This window comes from Sminthopsis crassicaudata, chromosome 3 (genome assembly GCF_048593235.1).
Source record: "Sminthopsis crassicaudata isolate SCR6 chromosome 3, ASM4859323v1, whole genome shotgun sequence".
NCBI classification, from domain to species: Eukaryota; Metazoa; Chordata; class Mammalia; order Dasyuromorphia; family Dasyuridae; genus Sminthopsis; species Sminthopsis crassicaudata.
Window position 1 is genome coordinate 129,034,388 of NC_133619.1, and position 17,934 is coordinate 129,052,321.

General features: G+C 33.0%; 1 long non-coding RNA gene across 1 annotated transcript; it reads right to left on the bottom strand.

Annotated features, from left to right (window-relative positions):
* Nucleotides 1–204: 204 nt before the first annotated feature.
* Nucleotides 205–6,460, bottom strand: LOC141560707 (uncharacterized). Its single transcript, XR_012487793.1, has 2 exons — nt 6,366–6,460; nt 205–457 (listed from the first exon to the last, which is right to left on the bottom strand). It is a non-coding gene; the product is annotated as an uncharacterized LOC141560707 (long non-coding RNA).
* Nucleotides 6,461–17,934: the final 11,474 nt, after the last annotated feature.

The following is a 17,934-nucleotide window of genomic DNA, read 5'->3' on the forward strand; positions in this document are numbered from 1 at the left end:
CTGGTGGGGGGAGAAGAGGGGTAGAATGTGTTCATGTTATACTAAGCTTCAAATTTCCTCTTAGTTATGAGGTCTTTGTATTTGTTAAACACATTTAAAAGCATAAAATCCATATTCCAATGGTTACTTATCAAAGGATATAAACAATTGTCAGAGAAGAAACACTTTTTAATAATTATTCAAAATATCTAATAAGCAACATAATTAAATCAAATTTTTTGAGATATCATTTTATTTCCATTATATTAAAAAAGATAGTTTAAAAGAACAATAAACTTAAGTATTTGGGGTGTTGTAGAGAAAGAGACATTATGTTTAACAGTGACAGTTGATGGTGGCTTTATGAATTGATTCAATCTCTTGGGCAAGCAAATCAAAAGTATGTAGTCAAAGCTCCATAATGTTTTATGCTCTTTGCCCAGTGAATCACGATCAGGATTATGCTTTAGGGATATTACTGAAAGAATAATACAAAAGAAAAAAAAGAATTTTGTACAGAAATATTCATATCAATATTATTCATAAAAGTAAAACACTATAGACAACTCAGCTATTTAATTAATGATCAGAGCATATTTGAACAAACTGAGATATATTAAGAGAATGGAATGCGCCTGTCTTAATAGAAATACAAAGAAATTGTATTAGAATTAATTTAATTCGATTAAGAAATTTAGGAAGATTTATATGAAGAAGAAAAATACAATCAGAAGAACAATACTGAGTAAAATTATGTAATCATAGTATAAACATTATCTTCCCACCAAAAAAAAAAAAAAATCTAAACTACAAATAGAACAAAATGGTATGGTGCTGTTATTTATTTTGCTAAAGTTGATTTTGCTTGAATTATGTTTGAATTTTCATGAAGCACATTTTGAGTATGTAAATTTTGTGATGGTTTCTAAGTTTGCTTTTTTTTTTTTTTTTTTTTTTTTTTTTTTTTTACACTAAGGCTGGGGTTAAGTGACTTACCCAGGGTCACACAGCTAAGAAGTGTTAAGTGTCTAAGACCAGATTTGAACTGGGGTCCTCCTGAATTCTCTATCCACTGTGCCACCTAGCTGCCCCAGTTTCTAAGTTTATAATAAATTCTTAAAATGCTTGCAATAATATATGCATATTTATACACACCTTTTATATATGCCATACATGCACATACATAGATAGATGAAGTCTTTCTGTAAAGATATTCTGATTTGAAACTTCAAATATTTATTTCACATTCGCTCAGAATCATGACTTTCTGCTAATGTTTTTTAACACGTATTTTTTAGTAAATTATTTTAAAGAGTTATTTCCTAATTTCTCAGAAATTGTAGTTTATCTTGCTAATGTAACACAACTTGAACCAAATCTTGCTTAAGTCCTAAACAAACAAATGACTACTAAAATGATTTTATTCAGCAAATTGAAAAATGGAGTAAATATTAAAGATAGTCTACCATTTAGTGCAGCTTGTGGAACTATTTTAATGCAACATGCAAAATAAATGTAAACAAAATTTAAGATAAATTAGTAATTACAGCACCTCCAAAGTGTAGAAAATTTGTGGTTCATCATACACTTTAGTATCTCATCAAGCATTTCCTCTAAAATTTCAATTTGTTTTTGCTAATGTGGTGTGGCCAACTGGAGCAAGATGAAAAGAAGCTAAGTTTCTCTCTAGTGTTTAAATTTGTCGGGATATTAAAGACAATTTGATTCAACCCTTTCAGTTTCTGGGATTTGAATGTACAAATGTCATTGATTGTGTAAATCAACCTAATTTTAATGCCCATTCTGAGGAAAGAAAATGATACCAAGTTAAGTAAGTAATAGTATAGTTCCCTTTGGAGTTTTGACCCTTTTATTCTGTTTGACTTAGGGCAGGTCAATTAATTTGCAATTACAATTTTTCTAATGGATATAGAAATATACATAATATTTTTTCAGATAAATTTATAAAATAAATTCATTTTGCAAATATACAATTTTTAATTGTAATAAAGTACTTAAAGTGTCAACAATTACAGAGGTAAAACACATATATCATATATACCAAACCTTTGTGTGTCTTACAATCTAAGACTATATTCTTGTCAATATTTTATTTCTAATTTTGCTAATCTTATGAAATATGAGATATTTATAAGTGTGCAATCTAGAATAATCTAGGTTGATACATTCCATAAAAATCTCATGCTATTCCTTGAGATTTCAGTTTTAGCCTTTTGTTTTTACTTTCTCAAGCTAGTGCTGAAGTATAATGAAGTGTTATTGGAAAGGTAGGTAGGAGCCAGACTATGGAGATCTTTAAATGCCAGATTGAGAAATGTGTAATTTAGCTTAAATGCAATAGGTCCCATTGAGCATTTTTTAGCTGAGAGGAAAGGGAATGCTTTAGATCTCTCTTTGAGGACTATCTACTTGATAACTGTATAGAAAGTGCATTAGAAAGGGAGAGATCAGTATCAGGAAGATCAATTAGTAGATTATGATAATAGTCCAAAAAAAGTTGTAATCAAGGCCAGGACAAAGGTGGAGGCTTTTTGAATAGGTATAAGGAATCTGAGAATCCATAAAATATTCTATGTGAGACTAGGGAAAGGCAATCAAGCTCAAATATATAAACCTGGGTTACTGGTACAGAAATATCCAAAACAATTTGGATTACTTGAAAGATAGCGGTATTCTAAACAAACATTAGAAAGTTTAAAGAAATAACATTTTGTATTTTATTTTATGATTTTTAGATGACAAAATTCTAGTGCAAAAGGGAAAGCATCTAAAACATCTAAAAAATGAAAAATCTGATTTACATTTATCACATTGAAAAAAAATAGTTCATTGTGAAACATTGTGAAACAAAATGTTAACTGCTAAAAAGCTGGAATGATATCCATATGTTCAACTCAGGAATTGAGTAGATAGGAGAGAGTAATAATTGAAGTGAAAAAATGAGTTATAAAAAGGTACAGCATTATTAAAGTTCTTATAAAGCAGTTATGGAAAGATGCCAAAAAACCCCAAGACAACTATAAACTAAGAGATAGCTGAATCCCAACATTATCTATAGATTTCCTGTAATATTACAGGAATTTTGCAATTGTATTTCTAAGATATCAGTGAAGCTAAGAAATAAAATTAGAAATGAATATGTATATATGAATATGAATATATTTGATACATTCATAAATGTGTAAAATAGTATATCCACATACAAAAGCATATATATATAAGCATAAATATAAAAATGTGCATATATGGATATGCAAATGCATACAGCCCTTGTGAATCCCTAGTAACAAACTGGAAATAGGATTAATTCAGAAAAACAAGTTGGTGATTAGACTCATGTAGTAGGAGTATTGAATTATGTAGTATCTTCAGACATGTATCTTTGGCAAATTGTATCTCATTCATACCCCTGGCATGCAGTTCAATTTCTCATCCCTATTTCTTGAACCAGCTAATCTATGATACTTTGAATGAAGTCCTGTATCATTCCCTTAAGTGTCTCAGAGGATATGCTTTTTGTCTGAAAAAGCACACCAAGTGTTCACTTCTTTATGAGGCTAGTTTCTATTCTTGGCTCTAACGTACAATATATTGAATGAAAGGGAGAATGATGATCAGAAACAGAATTACTAGGAAATTTCAATAGTCAAAATCAAACTGGAACAAATTTAGAGACCCTGTAAAAAAATTAGGTTAAAGATTTTTTCCCCTTGGGCTTCTGAAGCTGTTTGTCTCTCTCTTTTTCCAGACTTTACATGTTAGATATTCTGTATTCTCTTTAGTCCCCTTGTATTCTGTTACCACAGATAGGAAGCTTTTGTCCTTATTGTGTTTTCCTTGCTGTTTACCCCTGCAGCAGGAACCATTCAAAATTCTCCTAGAGCTGCTGGTACCTCTTGAAAAAACATCCCATGAGCTTTAGAGGGGATATTTTTTTCTTCTTTAAAGAATCTAAAGCTTGAAGGCTTGGAGAGCCTTTAATTTTTGTTGTTGTCAGTCCATTTGTTTGGATAGTTAAAAGATTTTCAGACTTAATTCAATTACACATAGTTAAAAACTACAAGGGATATGAGATGTAAAAGGAATTTTACAATTTTCCCTATTTTAGACTGATCAGGGAACTCCCACCCAAGTTGGAGAATCTCATTATTTGCCATACAGAAAATCGTTGTTATAAATAGATAAGTTCTGTTGACATTAGGGATCTTGGGAAGGACTGGAGGCAAGAGCAGTTACATGAATATTTAGGAAGTATTAAGACTTTCTCTTTTTAAGGCATAGCCTGAGAAATTCAGCTATTTGACTTCTGATCCTTTATTTGGCTCTATCTTAGTGTTTAACATTTCTGTCATATAGACACAAGAAAATCATCTACTCTGTAAATATAAAATTTAGAAAACAGAATGTCCATCTAAATTGTAAGAATGAACATGAAGCATTGAAGCAACAGACTCTTATATCATCTAGTATTGTGCCTTCTAACATATGGAACATGGATGATGGGGGAGATGGGGTTGGGAGTGAGAATTGGAGTTATTGCAAGCTATGGCTTGGTCTAGTATTTGAAACTTTTACACAAAACAGCTTCAGGCAAGCTAGTGAGGCTTAAAATTAATAAGTCTCTATTATGGGCACATTTTAACTCTCACAGGTAAGGCATAAGGCAGGACTTAAAATACTCAGGGATTGAGACCTGGAAGAGAACAGGGACAAGAGGTACTCAGAGCAAAGAATAATTCCAGGTTTCAGGCACTAGAAGGGGAAGGAAATGACCAGGTCTTAAGAAGTTGAGTTGTGATGGTCTTCAGGCCAAAGCAGGAAGAAGAAAAGGATCAAAGATGTCTCTGAGAGTATTATCTACTTGACTTGGAACACCTGGAGAGCTTTGTATAAGCTCTTATCACTCCTAGTTGATAGGTGGGAATGCCTGGGATCTTCATTGCCTTCATACCAGGACAATCCAGGATGAAGACAAGGAACATAGAGATGATTATGGGGAAAGGCAGATTCTTATTCAGATGCATCTGATTGGCTCCCCATATCTGATGTCACATGCAGGGAGGAAGGTAGGATTAATGATCTTTATTTATTTATTTATTTATTTATTATCCTAATGCAGGTCATGAAAAATTCTAGCATTAGAAATTTCAAGAGATTCACATAAAAGGACAGAAGAAGATTACCAAAGAGAGCACAGATAAGTTTCACATTTCAGAGATACTCAGGAAAACAGCTTTTGGAGTATTTTTTGAACTTCTGCAGTCCATCTCTTCACAGACTAGTTACATCTAAAACTACAAGGATACACAATTCAGCACATTGACCTTCATTACCAACTGGACAGTATTAAACTTAATCATACAGCAATAATATAGGCCAGAAAGAAAACTACTTTATATATAATTTGAACATTGATTCTAGGGATATTATGTTCAGAGGTTATGATCTTCTCCCCTTTAATGATTATAGAGGCCTTTAGAGGAAGGTAGAAGTTCTGTATGTAGAATTTCTCTTTGCTCCTCCTCTGATCTGTTCCTCTGCTCTAGCATTGAATACCTAAATAATCCATGTGATGAGGCCCTTAAATATCTTGACTCAAATATCCTCTTGGATGTAGAGTCCACACAACCTGAAACACATTAGATCATTATCCTTGGTGAGTGGTATCCCTCACTACCTTTCAATTTTAAGTCATTTCTAATATTCATCTAGGCACCTGGAGGTTTCTGTATACTGTCTCACTGGGCCTAATTTCCTTTAATTCTGCTTTGATATTGTGAGGCTATACAATATAAGACATTTTCAGAAAAAAAAAAAAATTAACAACTTAACAATGATCCTCTAAACAATGATCCTCTAAACTTTTCCATTATCCCTACTTAAATACTTGAAGCTAATTTAATGTTTATTTCCCCCTCAGGATCATCCATTCATGAGAGCTCTAGTATATCACCAATGAGCAGTAAGTAGCAGACTGCTGACAATTTTCCCTCTTTGGTCTTTGCTGACTTGTGCCCATCACATTGATAATGGTTTTTAGCATCACTTGGGTAATCTAATTTAATAAATCTACTAAAATAGAAGTGTTCAAGCCAATGTATGGAACCAAGATCAAAGCAGCATTATAGGCAAACTTAAGTTTCATCTGGGGCAGTAGCAATTTCCCTCCCCTTATCCCCATAGCAGAAAGTGATAATTCATTTCCTGAAAACAGTTCTTCAGAGAAAATATGGGAACATATCAACCACATTATTGCAGGTAATCCAGTGCTTATAGAGCATTCTATATCAGATAACTAGAATCAGGTTATCTGATATGAAACTGTCTAACAAAATATACCATTGACTTTGTTTCCCTCAATCTACCTTTTCTAATTGAGTATTGCTTCTTCTCTATTAAACAGGAGCATTAACTTGGACTCTTGTGTTCTCTGATGCTTTTAATTTCTGTATTCCTCTCTAGTTCCATTCTGCAGTTCAACTGCTTTTACTGGCCCTAACCAGCATTGCAAAATTCTAGCAGCACATTTCAAGGAAAATTCCAAATCTAAAATTCACTGTTCTTTCCCTAGTTGTACACAACATAAGCCACAGCAAAAGAGAATACCTTAGGAAGGAAGAAAGCTTTTCAAAAGCAGGTTGTAAACATTAAATCACAATGGAGATTCAAATTTACCTTTCCATTAACTTCCCTAAAGACTTTACTTGAAAAGACAAAGCCCCATTTATTATATGAAAAGGTAAATAATCTAAGATTTAAAGGAATTTTATCTTAACTCCTAGGAAACCCAAGGCTAAGTGTTGGTTTCAACTTCTCTCTGGGCTTCTCTCAGTTAAAAAAACAAAAAAAAAAAAACAACAACAAAAAAGCCTTTTAATTCCAGTTACCTAATAGCCCTTCCCCCATCTCTAACCAACCCTGGATCAAAGGGAACAAGGGGAAATATGATAGGGTAGTGTCAAAGGAATTTGAGTTTCACATCTGAGTATATCCTTACTCCTAATAAAAATCCAGCCTCCAGTATGTCACCTGCCTATTGATGGTATTTGGGAGCTTTTTTTGGTTAGTGGAGGTGAACTTAACACATGAGAGGACTAATGCTAGGGGTAGGAATGGAGTGTATAGTCCAATTTTTGTCACAATTACAACATATATAGCCATTTCTTAGATTTGATGAAAAAGTCTCCTGAAATCATGAAAAGCAAACTTCAGATCTGAAGTTTTCCCATAGGCCCAAAGCATTTGTCCCTTTTTTTTGCTAGTGAGTATATCATCTAAATATGGCCAATCTGGAAACTTCAACCTTGCCCTTTTTTAGCCTGGACAAGTTCTACACTAGTCTGATGAAAAATTAGAAAGACAAACAGGAAAAGAAACTTGAGAGAAAGGGGGAGAGAAGAAAAAGAAGAAGCAAAGTAGAAAGGGAGAAAGAGTCACCTTAGAAATTGTGCCAAACTTCCTGGGAGACAAAGATGGAAGTAAACTATAATATATATGTATGTATGTATGTATGTATGTATGTATGTATGTGTGTGTGTGTGTGTGTGATTTTGATCTCCTCTTTTAGTGGAAAAAAATGCCACATGAGTGCAACACTTGCATGAGAGTCCACAGAAAATTTTGTGCAAGAAGAAGAAAGGAAAGGAGAGGAAGAGTAGGCGGGAGGAAGAGAAGGAAGAAAGGAAGGGTGAAAAAAGTCCAGTTTAAGTTCATTACTATAGTGAAAAATTCTAATCAATCCAGCTATCTCTAGCTACTACAGCCTGAAAAAACAAAACAAACAAACAAATAAGATAAAGAAAAAGAAATTCCTGTCAGGTAACTTCTACCAGAAAAAAAAAAAAAAAAAAAGTAGGAAAAGGGACACAGGCTAGAAGACTTGAATTCTATAATCAGTCCTCTTCTTTCCATGGAGCCTTATTCCAGAAATATATTCAGGGTTGAAGATTTTCCCAGAATTATTACTGCTCCTCAATTTTCCTAAACTAAAATTCATAATTTGAGAAAAAAAATTGAGATTGATAATGAATATAACTTATTTTACTGACCACCCTTATCTAGATCAAGTGCTGATTACCACTATGGTAGTAATCTTACCACTATTCACATTCCAGTTCCAGGATTAGGAGATAAGCCTCTCCATGGCTTCAGCCCCTGAAAACACAAAAGATGATCTGTCATATCTGGGGGTAGGTTTATCAGTAATTCCAAACACAGTCATCACTTAGGATCAATTAAGCAATTCCATAGGCACAAGGGATAGAAATAGCAAATAGTTGTAACTGAGAAGGTGTGAAAAAATCTTTTATATAGAAATACCATGAGTTAGGAGAATGTTAAGATATAGAGAAAGAAAATAAATCTTAGGCAATTATAAATAACAACCCAGAATGTTTTAAGAGCTCACGTGATAAAAGACCTATCAAGATAAATGGGTGAAGAGATAAAAAGCAAAATTACAGTTTTTGTGAGAAAATGGAAATGATAATTAACAACTTACATTGACAAGTAGAAAAAATAGGAGTTAAACTTTCTTTGAGGTGATAGATAGCAGGAAGATTGAAAAAATAATCAAGTAATGTAAAACTCCCAATTGAATAAAAGTATATTATTTAACAGTAGATTCTTAGAATGTAATAGTTAAAAAAAACATAATTATTTTATGACAAAAAAAAGGCTTGTATAAACTTATTCAGAGGAAAATAAAAAGAGCAAGTAAACAACCAAATATTATAATCACAATAACAAAGAAAAATAAAATTAAAAATTTATGAACTCATTTTAATACAATAACTCATCTTGACCCAAAACAGTGATGATGAGACATATCTTCATATCTTCTTAGAGAAGTAAAATACTACAAATATGGAATGAAATACACACTGTGGAACATGGTCAATTTGCTAGTTTGTTTTTAACAAAGTGCTAATTTGTTTTACTGCAACACAGTATGTTTTTTGGGCTGGATTTGGAGAAAAGATATCGAAAATGACAACAACATTTAAAAAATTAAAGAATAAGAAATAAAAAGAAAAATATGGGCCCCATTGATGGGCAGCAATCCTGAAGAGGAATCTAAAGATGGTAAACAATATACAAATTACAATTCTGTAGAAGTGTATAAAGCCTTTTTTCCAATCATGGCCTTGTGAAGCACCAAAAAAAAAAAAAAAAAAAAAATCAAGAAGACCTGAATTCAAATCCTATGTCAAAAAAGAGTTATGTGACCCTAGGCAAATCAGTTTTCTCAAATCCAATTTCCTCATATGGAAAATGAGGAGGTTGGACTTGATTTCTATGATTATTTCCTACTTTAAAATAGGATGATATAAGTATTGAATGTAAGATTTTTCCAGTTAGATTACTGGGATCCAGTAAATTTAAATGACTTTTCCAGAATTATGGAGCCAGTAAATGTCATAGCATTAGTTTGAACAGAGTTTAATTCCAAATCCATTTTTTTCTTAGTATATCAAGTCAATAATCCTATTTAATGAATACTTGTCTTGTAAAGTAATACTTAGCTCTTTCAAGGGATAGAATATGATGTTGTACAAAATATCTGGCCTTGGAATCAGAGGACTTAGGCAATTTCTGAAGACTTTAATTTGGGGAATTGATCTAATTAATCTTAAGATGTCTTTAAGATGTAAAGGCCTATGATTCTAATTATGGCATCTAAAAATAACACAATGAAATAGTAAGTATAAAATGCAACAAAAGGAATATAACAATAAATTTTAGGTTTTATTTTTCAGTCTACACTGAATCATGTGATAATATTTTTCTCTTTGTTAAATGGTCAAAGGACTATTGGCACAGAATAAGGAGGAGATGATAGTATGAGCTAAACATATTTTATCGTTTAATGTTGTGATTTTGTAAAAACACATTGCATGAGTTGAAATTAGTTTCTAATTTATGGTTTTATTATATCATTATATGGAACAGTCTAAGTTGAGAAATATAAACCTCATTTTTGTGTTTTGAATATTTTACAAGACATAAATTATTTGTTAAAATATTAAGCTCATTGTTTAATCATCACTTGAGAATAAAATTATATTCTTCATCTGTTTTTGCTTATTAAATTTCAAAGCTACAATTCTTTTTGAAATTGCATTTAAAAAAAATACTAATTATAGTAAACTATACCTTTAGTCTTTAAAATTATTGTTTTTTTTTTCAATTTTAAATAATCCCCCTAACAGTAAAAATCATGAACTTCATGTCCTTTATTGAGAGTTCCTCTAATAGTAGCCAACTATAGTGTCATAGGCAGAGGACAAGTCTCCATAGTTTAAAATGTTTTCTCCTTCTTCAAAAGCTCATCTGTACATTTATGAAGTTTTTTGTTCCAATCCAGAATTCTCTTCCTATGTCTATTGGAAACAATTTTCATGGCACCTCTCTAATCATCAATACCAACTCTTCACCAACTGGTACCATATGACAAATAAACTTCAGAAATTCTAGAAAGAGGAGGATTTACTAGGCCACCAATTCTACTTCCATCTTTGCCAAGTAGTCATTGGCTAGGGAACAATAATTATGAAAATGAACCCCCAAATCCCTAATAAAGCACCTGCACTAACAATGGAGAGAAAGGAAGTAGTATTTAATAGTCAGTGTCAAATCACATTTACCACTTTGATTACTATAATTGCCACTTCTTCTTAGAACCTAGTAGAGAAAGCCCAGCACCTTTCTGCTCAAAAACCAGGCAACAGTAGCAACTTGATTATCCAGTCCTATTCCTTTTTATCCTCTCTCCCATAGCCATATCTAGTAAAGCAGTCCTTAGAGAGTACCTGTGTACTGGAGTTAGTGCAAAGAGGGAAAACTGAGAGTTAAATTGGGTGAACATTTATATTCTAGAAATGCAGAAATGTTATAATTTGGGGCTTAATTTATTGCTTTGTTGATTGTCAAGACTTAAGAAAAAATAATACAAGTTCAAATTAAAAATGCATCAGGAGTATTTTTTTTAAGTGTCAGCTATTAAACATTTATCAGTGCATCCATTCTTGATTCAACATTACAGTTCTTTTGGCAGATAATGTAGCCTTATCTCTTAAGTAGCCATAATTGCTAAAAACTCAGAAAAGAAAGATCTTGATGCCAAATATTCTGTACTAGATGATTTGATATTAGAATCAGATACACACATACACATATATACACATATCAATGGAAACAGTATTAATGAAATTGATTATTATTTACTTTGTTGATGATCCTGAAAGTCCACTGGTGTTTTCTATCTGGTTTGAAGCTAGAACTTGCTATGGTTTTTCTCCTGTTATGTAATGTAAAATCCCTGAGAGAAAAGGCTATCTTACATTCCTATTTGTATGCTTTTTTCATTCATTTTATTTATATTATCCCTGTTCCAATACCTACTTCTGGTATAATTTGTGCCTCTTGAGGGCAAAAAATAGTTTTCATTTTTGTTAATAGAATTTAGCACAATGCCTTGAACATCCTCTGTAATTAAGAAATTCCTGTTAGATTGAACAAATACTTCTCCATGGAATTTCAAATAATTCTGCAAGGAATCTGACAAACTTTTTCTGATAGTCTTTCATAGAAGAAAACAAGTTTAATGATTTGAACACTTACAATCACTAATTTCCAACCATACATCTTTGATACATATGGAGTTCATTCAAGATTTCTACAAATCAAAGAAATATACCTTAAACTTTTCATGTATTCCTATTTTCCAATTTTGATCAGGACTCATGATTAATAAAATTCAAATTCATTTAAATATATTACTGAATTCATGATATTTTTTTTTCATTATGTTAAAAAAAAAAAAACAAAAAAACAAACAAACAAAAAAAAAACACCCTTTCAATCAATTGAGAGAAACAGAATCACAAGAAAGGAGATATAGGCCTATACAAGATTTTCTCTTTTGACAGATAAGGAACAGAATAAATGAATTTTTTGAGGTCACAAAAGTACTAAGCAGCAGAGGTAGAATTTAAACCCAGGTTGTATAACTTCACTGCCAGTACCTTATTATTTTGGAATTCTTCATACTCAAAGCATCTAGGAAACATTGGGCTGGTCAGGTAGGTTAATAAAAAATTGAATGACAAGATCGAAAAAGTAAGATTTCCCTTATGGGTAGATATGACTATGTCCCTCTACTATTCTCAAAAACTTCATTGGTTCCTGACTGCCTATAAGATATGAAGATATGTCCTAATCTTTTAAAAGCCTACAATCTCACCCCAGTTTACACTTCTAGCTTTATTATATATCATTCTCTTCAACAAACTCTTAAATTCTTTTTATTCTTACACATAATATTTTATCCCCTACCTGCACTATTTCCTTCAATCCCACGTGCCTATAATTCATTTCCTACTCACCTCTCTCAGAACTTTCACTTTTTTTCAGTATCCATCTCAACTTTTTGTGCATGATTTTTCTGATTTCCCTAACTGCTAATGAATCACCTCCCAAACTCCTGTCTAACCAACCACCTTATATTTACTTTGTATTTATTATATAGAGACTTAAAGTAATGAAGTTTAGTTTATATACCAAATGTTTCCACTGACATTTGACATCTCTATATGTGGAGGCATTATAACTGCTAGATTCCTGCTTCTGAGAGCTTTGATGATGTGAATTGGAAGTGCCTTGGAAAGAAAAGAGCAGAGTCAGATACCCTCTTCTAGTCAATTAAGAACATAATTTTTTGTGGAAAGAAGGTTCTCTGTTTATTGGTCTAAGGAGCTATTCAGAAAATCTTGTGCTCTGGGTAAAACTCAATGACTTGTGAAAAGAATGGGGTCTATTACCTTTAAGTTTGAAAGATACAAAGAGCTCCTCAGCATCTGCTTTTCAGAATCTATGTTTCACACCCATTGGTGGCCTGGAAGATCTTGACTTTTGTATACTGTATTTAAGAACCAGAGCCCAAGGAAAGTAAAAGAGAAAGCTCATCCTGTAATCAGGTTGTATCTGAAAGTGAACTTGTCAGTATCAGTGCTATTCAAAAACATAGAAATGTATCAAACATATTCCTCCAGAGGTCAAGGTGGTAGGAATAATATAATAGAGAGTATGTACCTGTAGTCTTGGGAAAGGGTGGATATTTGTTCTTGCTATGTTTTAAAAGTAAATACATCTTTAAAAAAGTAAATCTGATGTTAATTTCTAGAATGGAAAAAAAAAATGATTCAAGTAGAAAAAAAGTTAAAAGTTAAAATGGAAGGAGAATGTTATAATTCAAACCATACTACAAAATAATGATCAGTAAATGTAATTGATACTAGTTTAAAAATAGGGGGGGAAAAGATCATTGTAATAGGAAAAGAAACTCACAAGAATTTGAACATAGTATGGTATTAGATGAGAAACAAGACTCCAAACATCAGAGATAATATGCATTTTCAACAAAAATTCTTAGGAAAACTGGGAAACAGTCTGGAAGAATTTATGCTTAGACCAACATTTTACAGAGTTTGCTACATACAATAAGCTCCAAAAGATATATGCTCTATAAGGTTATATAATAAATAAAAGAATTGGTTGAAAAAGATAGCTCTTGGATATAACTGGATAAGAGAAGATCATTTGATTAGTTAAAAGCATTGATTAAATTATAGGTAAGATCACAGGAGATTAATGCATTTTTGATTATACAAAATTGAAAAGATTTTGTACCCCGATCCCCAAGTGAATCCAAGCTGTTGACAAAATCTGTCAATTTCATTTTACAACATTTCCTGAATATGTTCCCTTCTTTCTAACATTGCCACTATTCTTATGCAGGTCAGCCTTCTTCATCTCATTATTGAGATTTTTTTCTGGTGGGGGCAGAGCCAACATGGAGGAGAAGATACACGCAATTTTGTGAGCTCCCTTCTTCCCTCAATACCAATTAGTTAAATCAGCCTCAAAAATAACGCTGGACTGACAGAAAGCACAAGGACTGGAAGCATGACTTACCAGCTGAAGAGAATCTGGAGTTTCAACAGAAAAGGTCAGTTCCCAGAAGAGGAAGAAAAAAGGCCAGCACAGACAGGGTGAGGTGCTAGTACACTGCACCAATCAAGCTGGGGAGAACTCTGGGATCAAAGAAGCCACTGAGATAGAGGAATCTAGCACAGGCTGTTAGCTCTTCTCTGCTTATAAAACAGCAGTTCAGAAGAGAAATCAAGACACTTTAAAATATAAAACCAGATCCTAGAACCACCCCAATCTGAAAGAGACATAACAGATCTCGGCAAGGCAGTGAAGCCTCCATCTGCTGTCCGAGGCTTCACCTTGGGGTAGTTAAGACCTTGAAAAGCAGGGACACAGCCCAAGGCAACATCTAGTTCACATAGTGCCTGGCTTGGCTGGAGGTTGTGGAACTTTGCCTCGGAAGTCCCAAAGAAGCAGAACCTTTGAAATAGGGACCGTGGTTTCTGGGCAGACACTTCCAGTTTGAGTGCAGGGGATTTTCACATCAGCTGCTGATATCCACGCCCCACAGGACACATTGACTGGGCTTTGTGTCGCCTTTACTGTTCAGTCTTAAACTTCAGGGAAGACTCTAGGACACACAGTGGGGTCCTTCACTGGGTAAACATCACAGTGCAGCTGTACTAATCACCTCTGAGACACTTCCAGGGAGGGGGAGGGGAACTCTCTCCCAGAGCTCTCTCTTAGCTCAGGCACAGGAGCCACTGCATCCATCTGGTCTGGGAGGAAGCTGGCAAAGAAATAAATAAATAATTTCTTACCCCAAGGACAAAGACCCAAAAGATTTTTTAAATATGAGTAAAAAGCTAAATAGAACCATTGATTCCTTCTACACAGAGGAAGGATGGGTATCCAACCCCGAGGAAGTTAATAGCAGAGAGTCAGCAGATAACAGCCTAAAAGGGAACAATACCTGCCCCCCAACACATAACTCTCTCCTAGAAGAGACTATTAAAAAGTTAAGACAGTTTGAAGAAAAATGGGGAAAGGAAAGAGAAGCTATGATAGAGAATAACAACGTTCTGAAATTTGAGTTGAGAAAAATAAAGAATTCACAGGAGATTCAGGGAAACAAAATTTGTGAATTAGAAAAGGTTAAAAAATCACAGGAAAGTAGGATTTCTGAATTGGAAAAAAAATAATTCTCTAAAAAAATTATAGAAATGGAAAAAATTCAATAGAGCAAAATAATTCATTTAAAAACTCAATTGGGCATATACAAAAAGAACTAAAAATGTGAATGAAGAAAATAATTCATTAAAAATCAGGATGGAACAAATAGAAATGAATGATTCATTGAGAACCCAAGAATCAGTCAAACAAAACAAAACAAAACAAACAAAAAAAAAAAAAAATGAAAAGCTGGAGAATAAAATCAAATATTTACTGGGAAAGTACCTGGAAAATAGATCTAGGAGAGATAATTTGAGGATCATTGGACTTCCTGAAAACTATGATCAAAAAAAGAGCCTAGATTCTATTTTACAGGAAATCATTAAAGAGAACTGTCCAGAGATAATAGAAACAGAAGGGAAAATAGGCATTGAAAGAATTCATTGAACACCTCCTGAAAAAGACCCTAAAAAAAGAACTCCATGCAATATTTTGGCTAAACTGCAGAATTACCACACAAAGGAAAGAATATTACAAGGAGCTAGGAAAAAACCAATTCAAATATCAAGGGGCCACAATAAGGGTCATTCAAGATCTGGCTGCCTCCACATTAAAAGATTGAAGGGCCTGGAACCTGATATTCTGAAAGGCAAAAGATCAAGGATTGCAACCAAGAATAAGCTACCCAGCTAAATTTAGCATTTTCTTCTATGGAAGGAGATGGTCATTCAATGAAACAGAGGAATCCCATTTGTTTCTAAGAAAAAAACCAGACTTAAACAAAAAAAAATGATCTACATCCAGAAGATTGAAGAGAAACAGAAAAAGGTAAAAAGAACTTTTGAGAACTGTATCTCTGTTGTGGATATATAGAAAGTCCGCATGGATAATTTGATTTTACTGATATAAAAAAAAAGGGGGGGGAGTAGTAAAGGGAAGGGGGTAGTATCAGACAAAGGGGAAGGAGTGATAAAAAGAGGGAAACGACATCCCAGGAAGACGCATAGAAAATATACCAGGGGGAATCTGAGGGAATTTAGAGAGGAGGAGAAACATTGTGTGAATATTACTCTCTTCAGAAGAGGCTCAAAGAGAAAATAATTGACATATTTGTTTTTCAGAGAATTCTCTCTCACCTCATTAAAAGGGGGGAGAGGAAAAGAGAAAAGGAAAAGGGGAATAAGGGAAGGGACTTGGAAGGAAGGGGGAGGGATACTAAAAAAGGGAGAGCTGCATGTCACAAGTGGGGTCTATAAATTAAATATTGGATAGGGGGTTCAGGGGGGTCAAGAGAAAAAGCATAATGTGGGGATAATATTATGGCAGGAAATACAGAATTAGTAATTTTAACTGTAAATGTGAATGGGATGAACTCTCCCATCAAACACAGACAGATACCAGACTGGATCAAAAGTCAGAACCCTACAATATATTGTTTACAAGAAATACACTTAAAGCAGGGAGATACATACCGAGTAAAGCTAAAAGGTTGGAGCAGAATCTATTATGCTTCAGGTAAAGCCAAAAAAGCAGGGGTACCCATCCTTATCTCAGATTAAACAAAAGCATAAATTGATCTAATTAAAAGAGATAAGGAAGGAAACTATATATATCCTGCTAAAAGGTAGCATAAACAATGAAGCCTTATCAAAACTAAACATATATGCACCAAGTGGTATAGCATATAACTTTCTAAAGGAAAAGTTAAGAGAGTGGCCAGAAGAAATAGACAGTAAAACTATAATAGTGGGAGATCTCAACCTTGCACTCTCAGATTTAGACAAATCAAACCACAAAATAAATAAGAAAGAAATTAAGAAAGTAAATAGAACATTAGAAAAACTAGCCATGATAAACCTTTGGAGAAAACTGAATGGCGATAGAAAGGAATATACTTTCTTTTCAGCAGTTCATGGATCCTATACAAAAACTGACCTTATATTAGGACACAAAGATCTCAAAATTAAATGTAGGAAGGCAGACATAATAAATGCTTTCTTCTCAGATCACAATGCAATAAATGCTACATTCAGTAAGAAGTTAGGGGTAAATAGACCAAAAAGTAATGGAAACTGAATAATCTCATCTTAAAGAATGACTGGGTGAAACAGCAAATTATAGAAACAATAATTTCACCCAAGGTAATGACAGTGATGAGACATCATACCAAAATCTGTGGCATGCAGCTAAAGCATTAATAAGGGGAAATTTTATATCTTTAGAGGCTTATTTGAACAAAATAGTGAAAGAGAAGATTAATGAATTTGGCTTCCAACTTAAAAAGCTAGAAAAAGCCCAAATTAAAAACCCCCAACCAAAAATCAAACTTGAAATACAAAAATTAAAAGGAGAAATCAATAATATTGAAAGTAAAAAAAAAAACAAAAAAACACTATTGAATTAATAAATAAAACCAAGACTTGGTTTTATGAAAAAGCCCATAATATAGATAAACCTTTGGTAAATCTGATCAGAAAAAAGAAAGAGGAAAATCAAATTGTTAGTCTTACAAATGAAAATGGGAATCTTTCCACCAATGAAGAAGAAATTAGAGAAATAATAAGGAGTTACTTTGCCCAACTTTATGCCAATAAATTTGATAACTTAAGTGAAATGGATGACTTCCTCCAAAAATATAGGGTTCCTAGATTAATAGAGGAGGAGATAAATTGCTTAACTAGTCCCATTTCAGAAAAAGAAATAGAACAAGCTATTAATGAACTCCCCAGGAAAAAATCCCCAGGACCAGATAGATTTACATGTGGATTCTACCACACATTTAAAGAAAAAATTAGCCCCAATATTATATAAACTATTTTTAAAATTAGG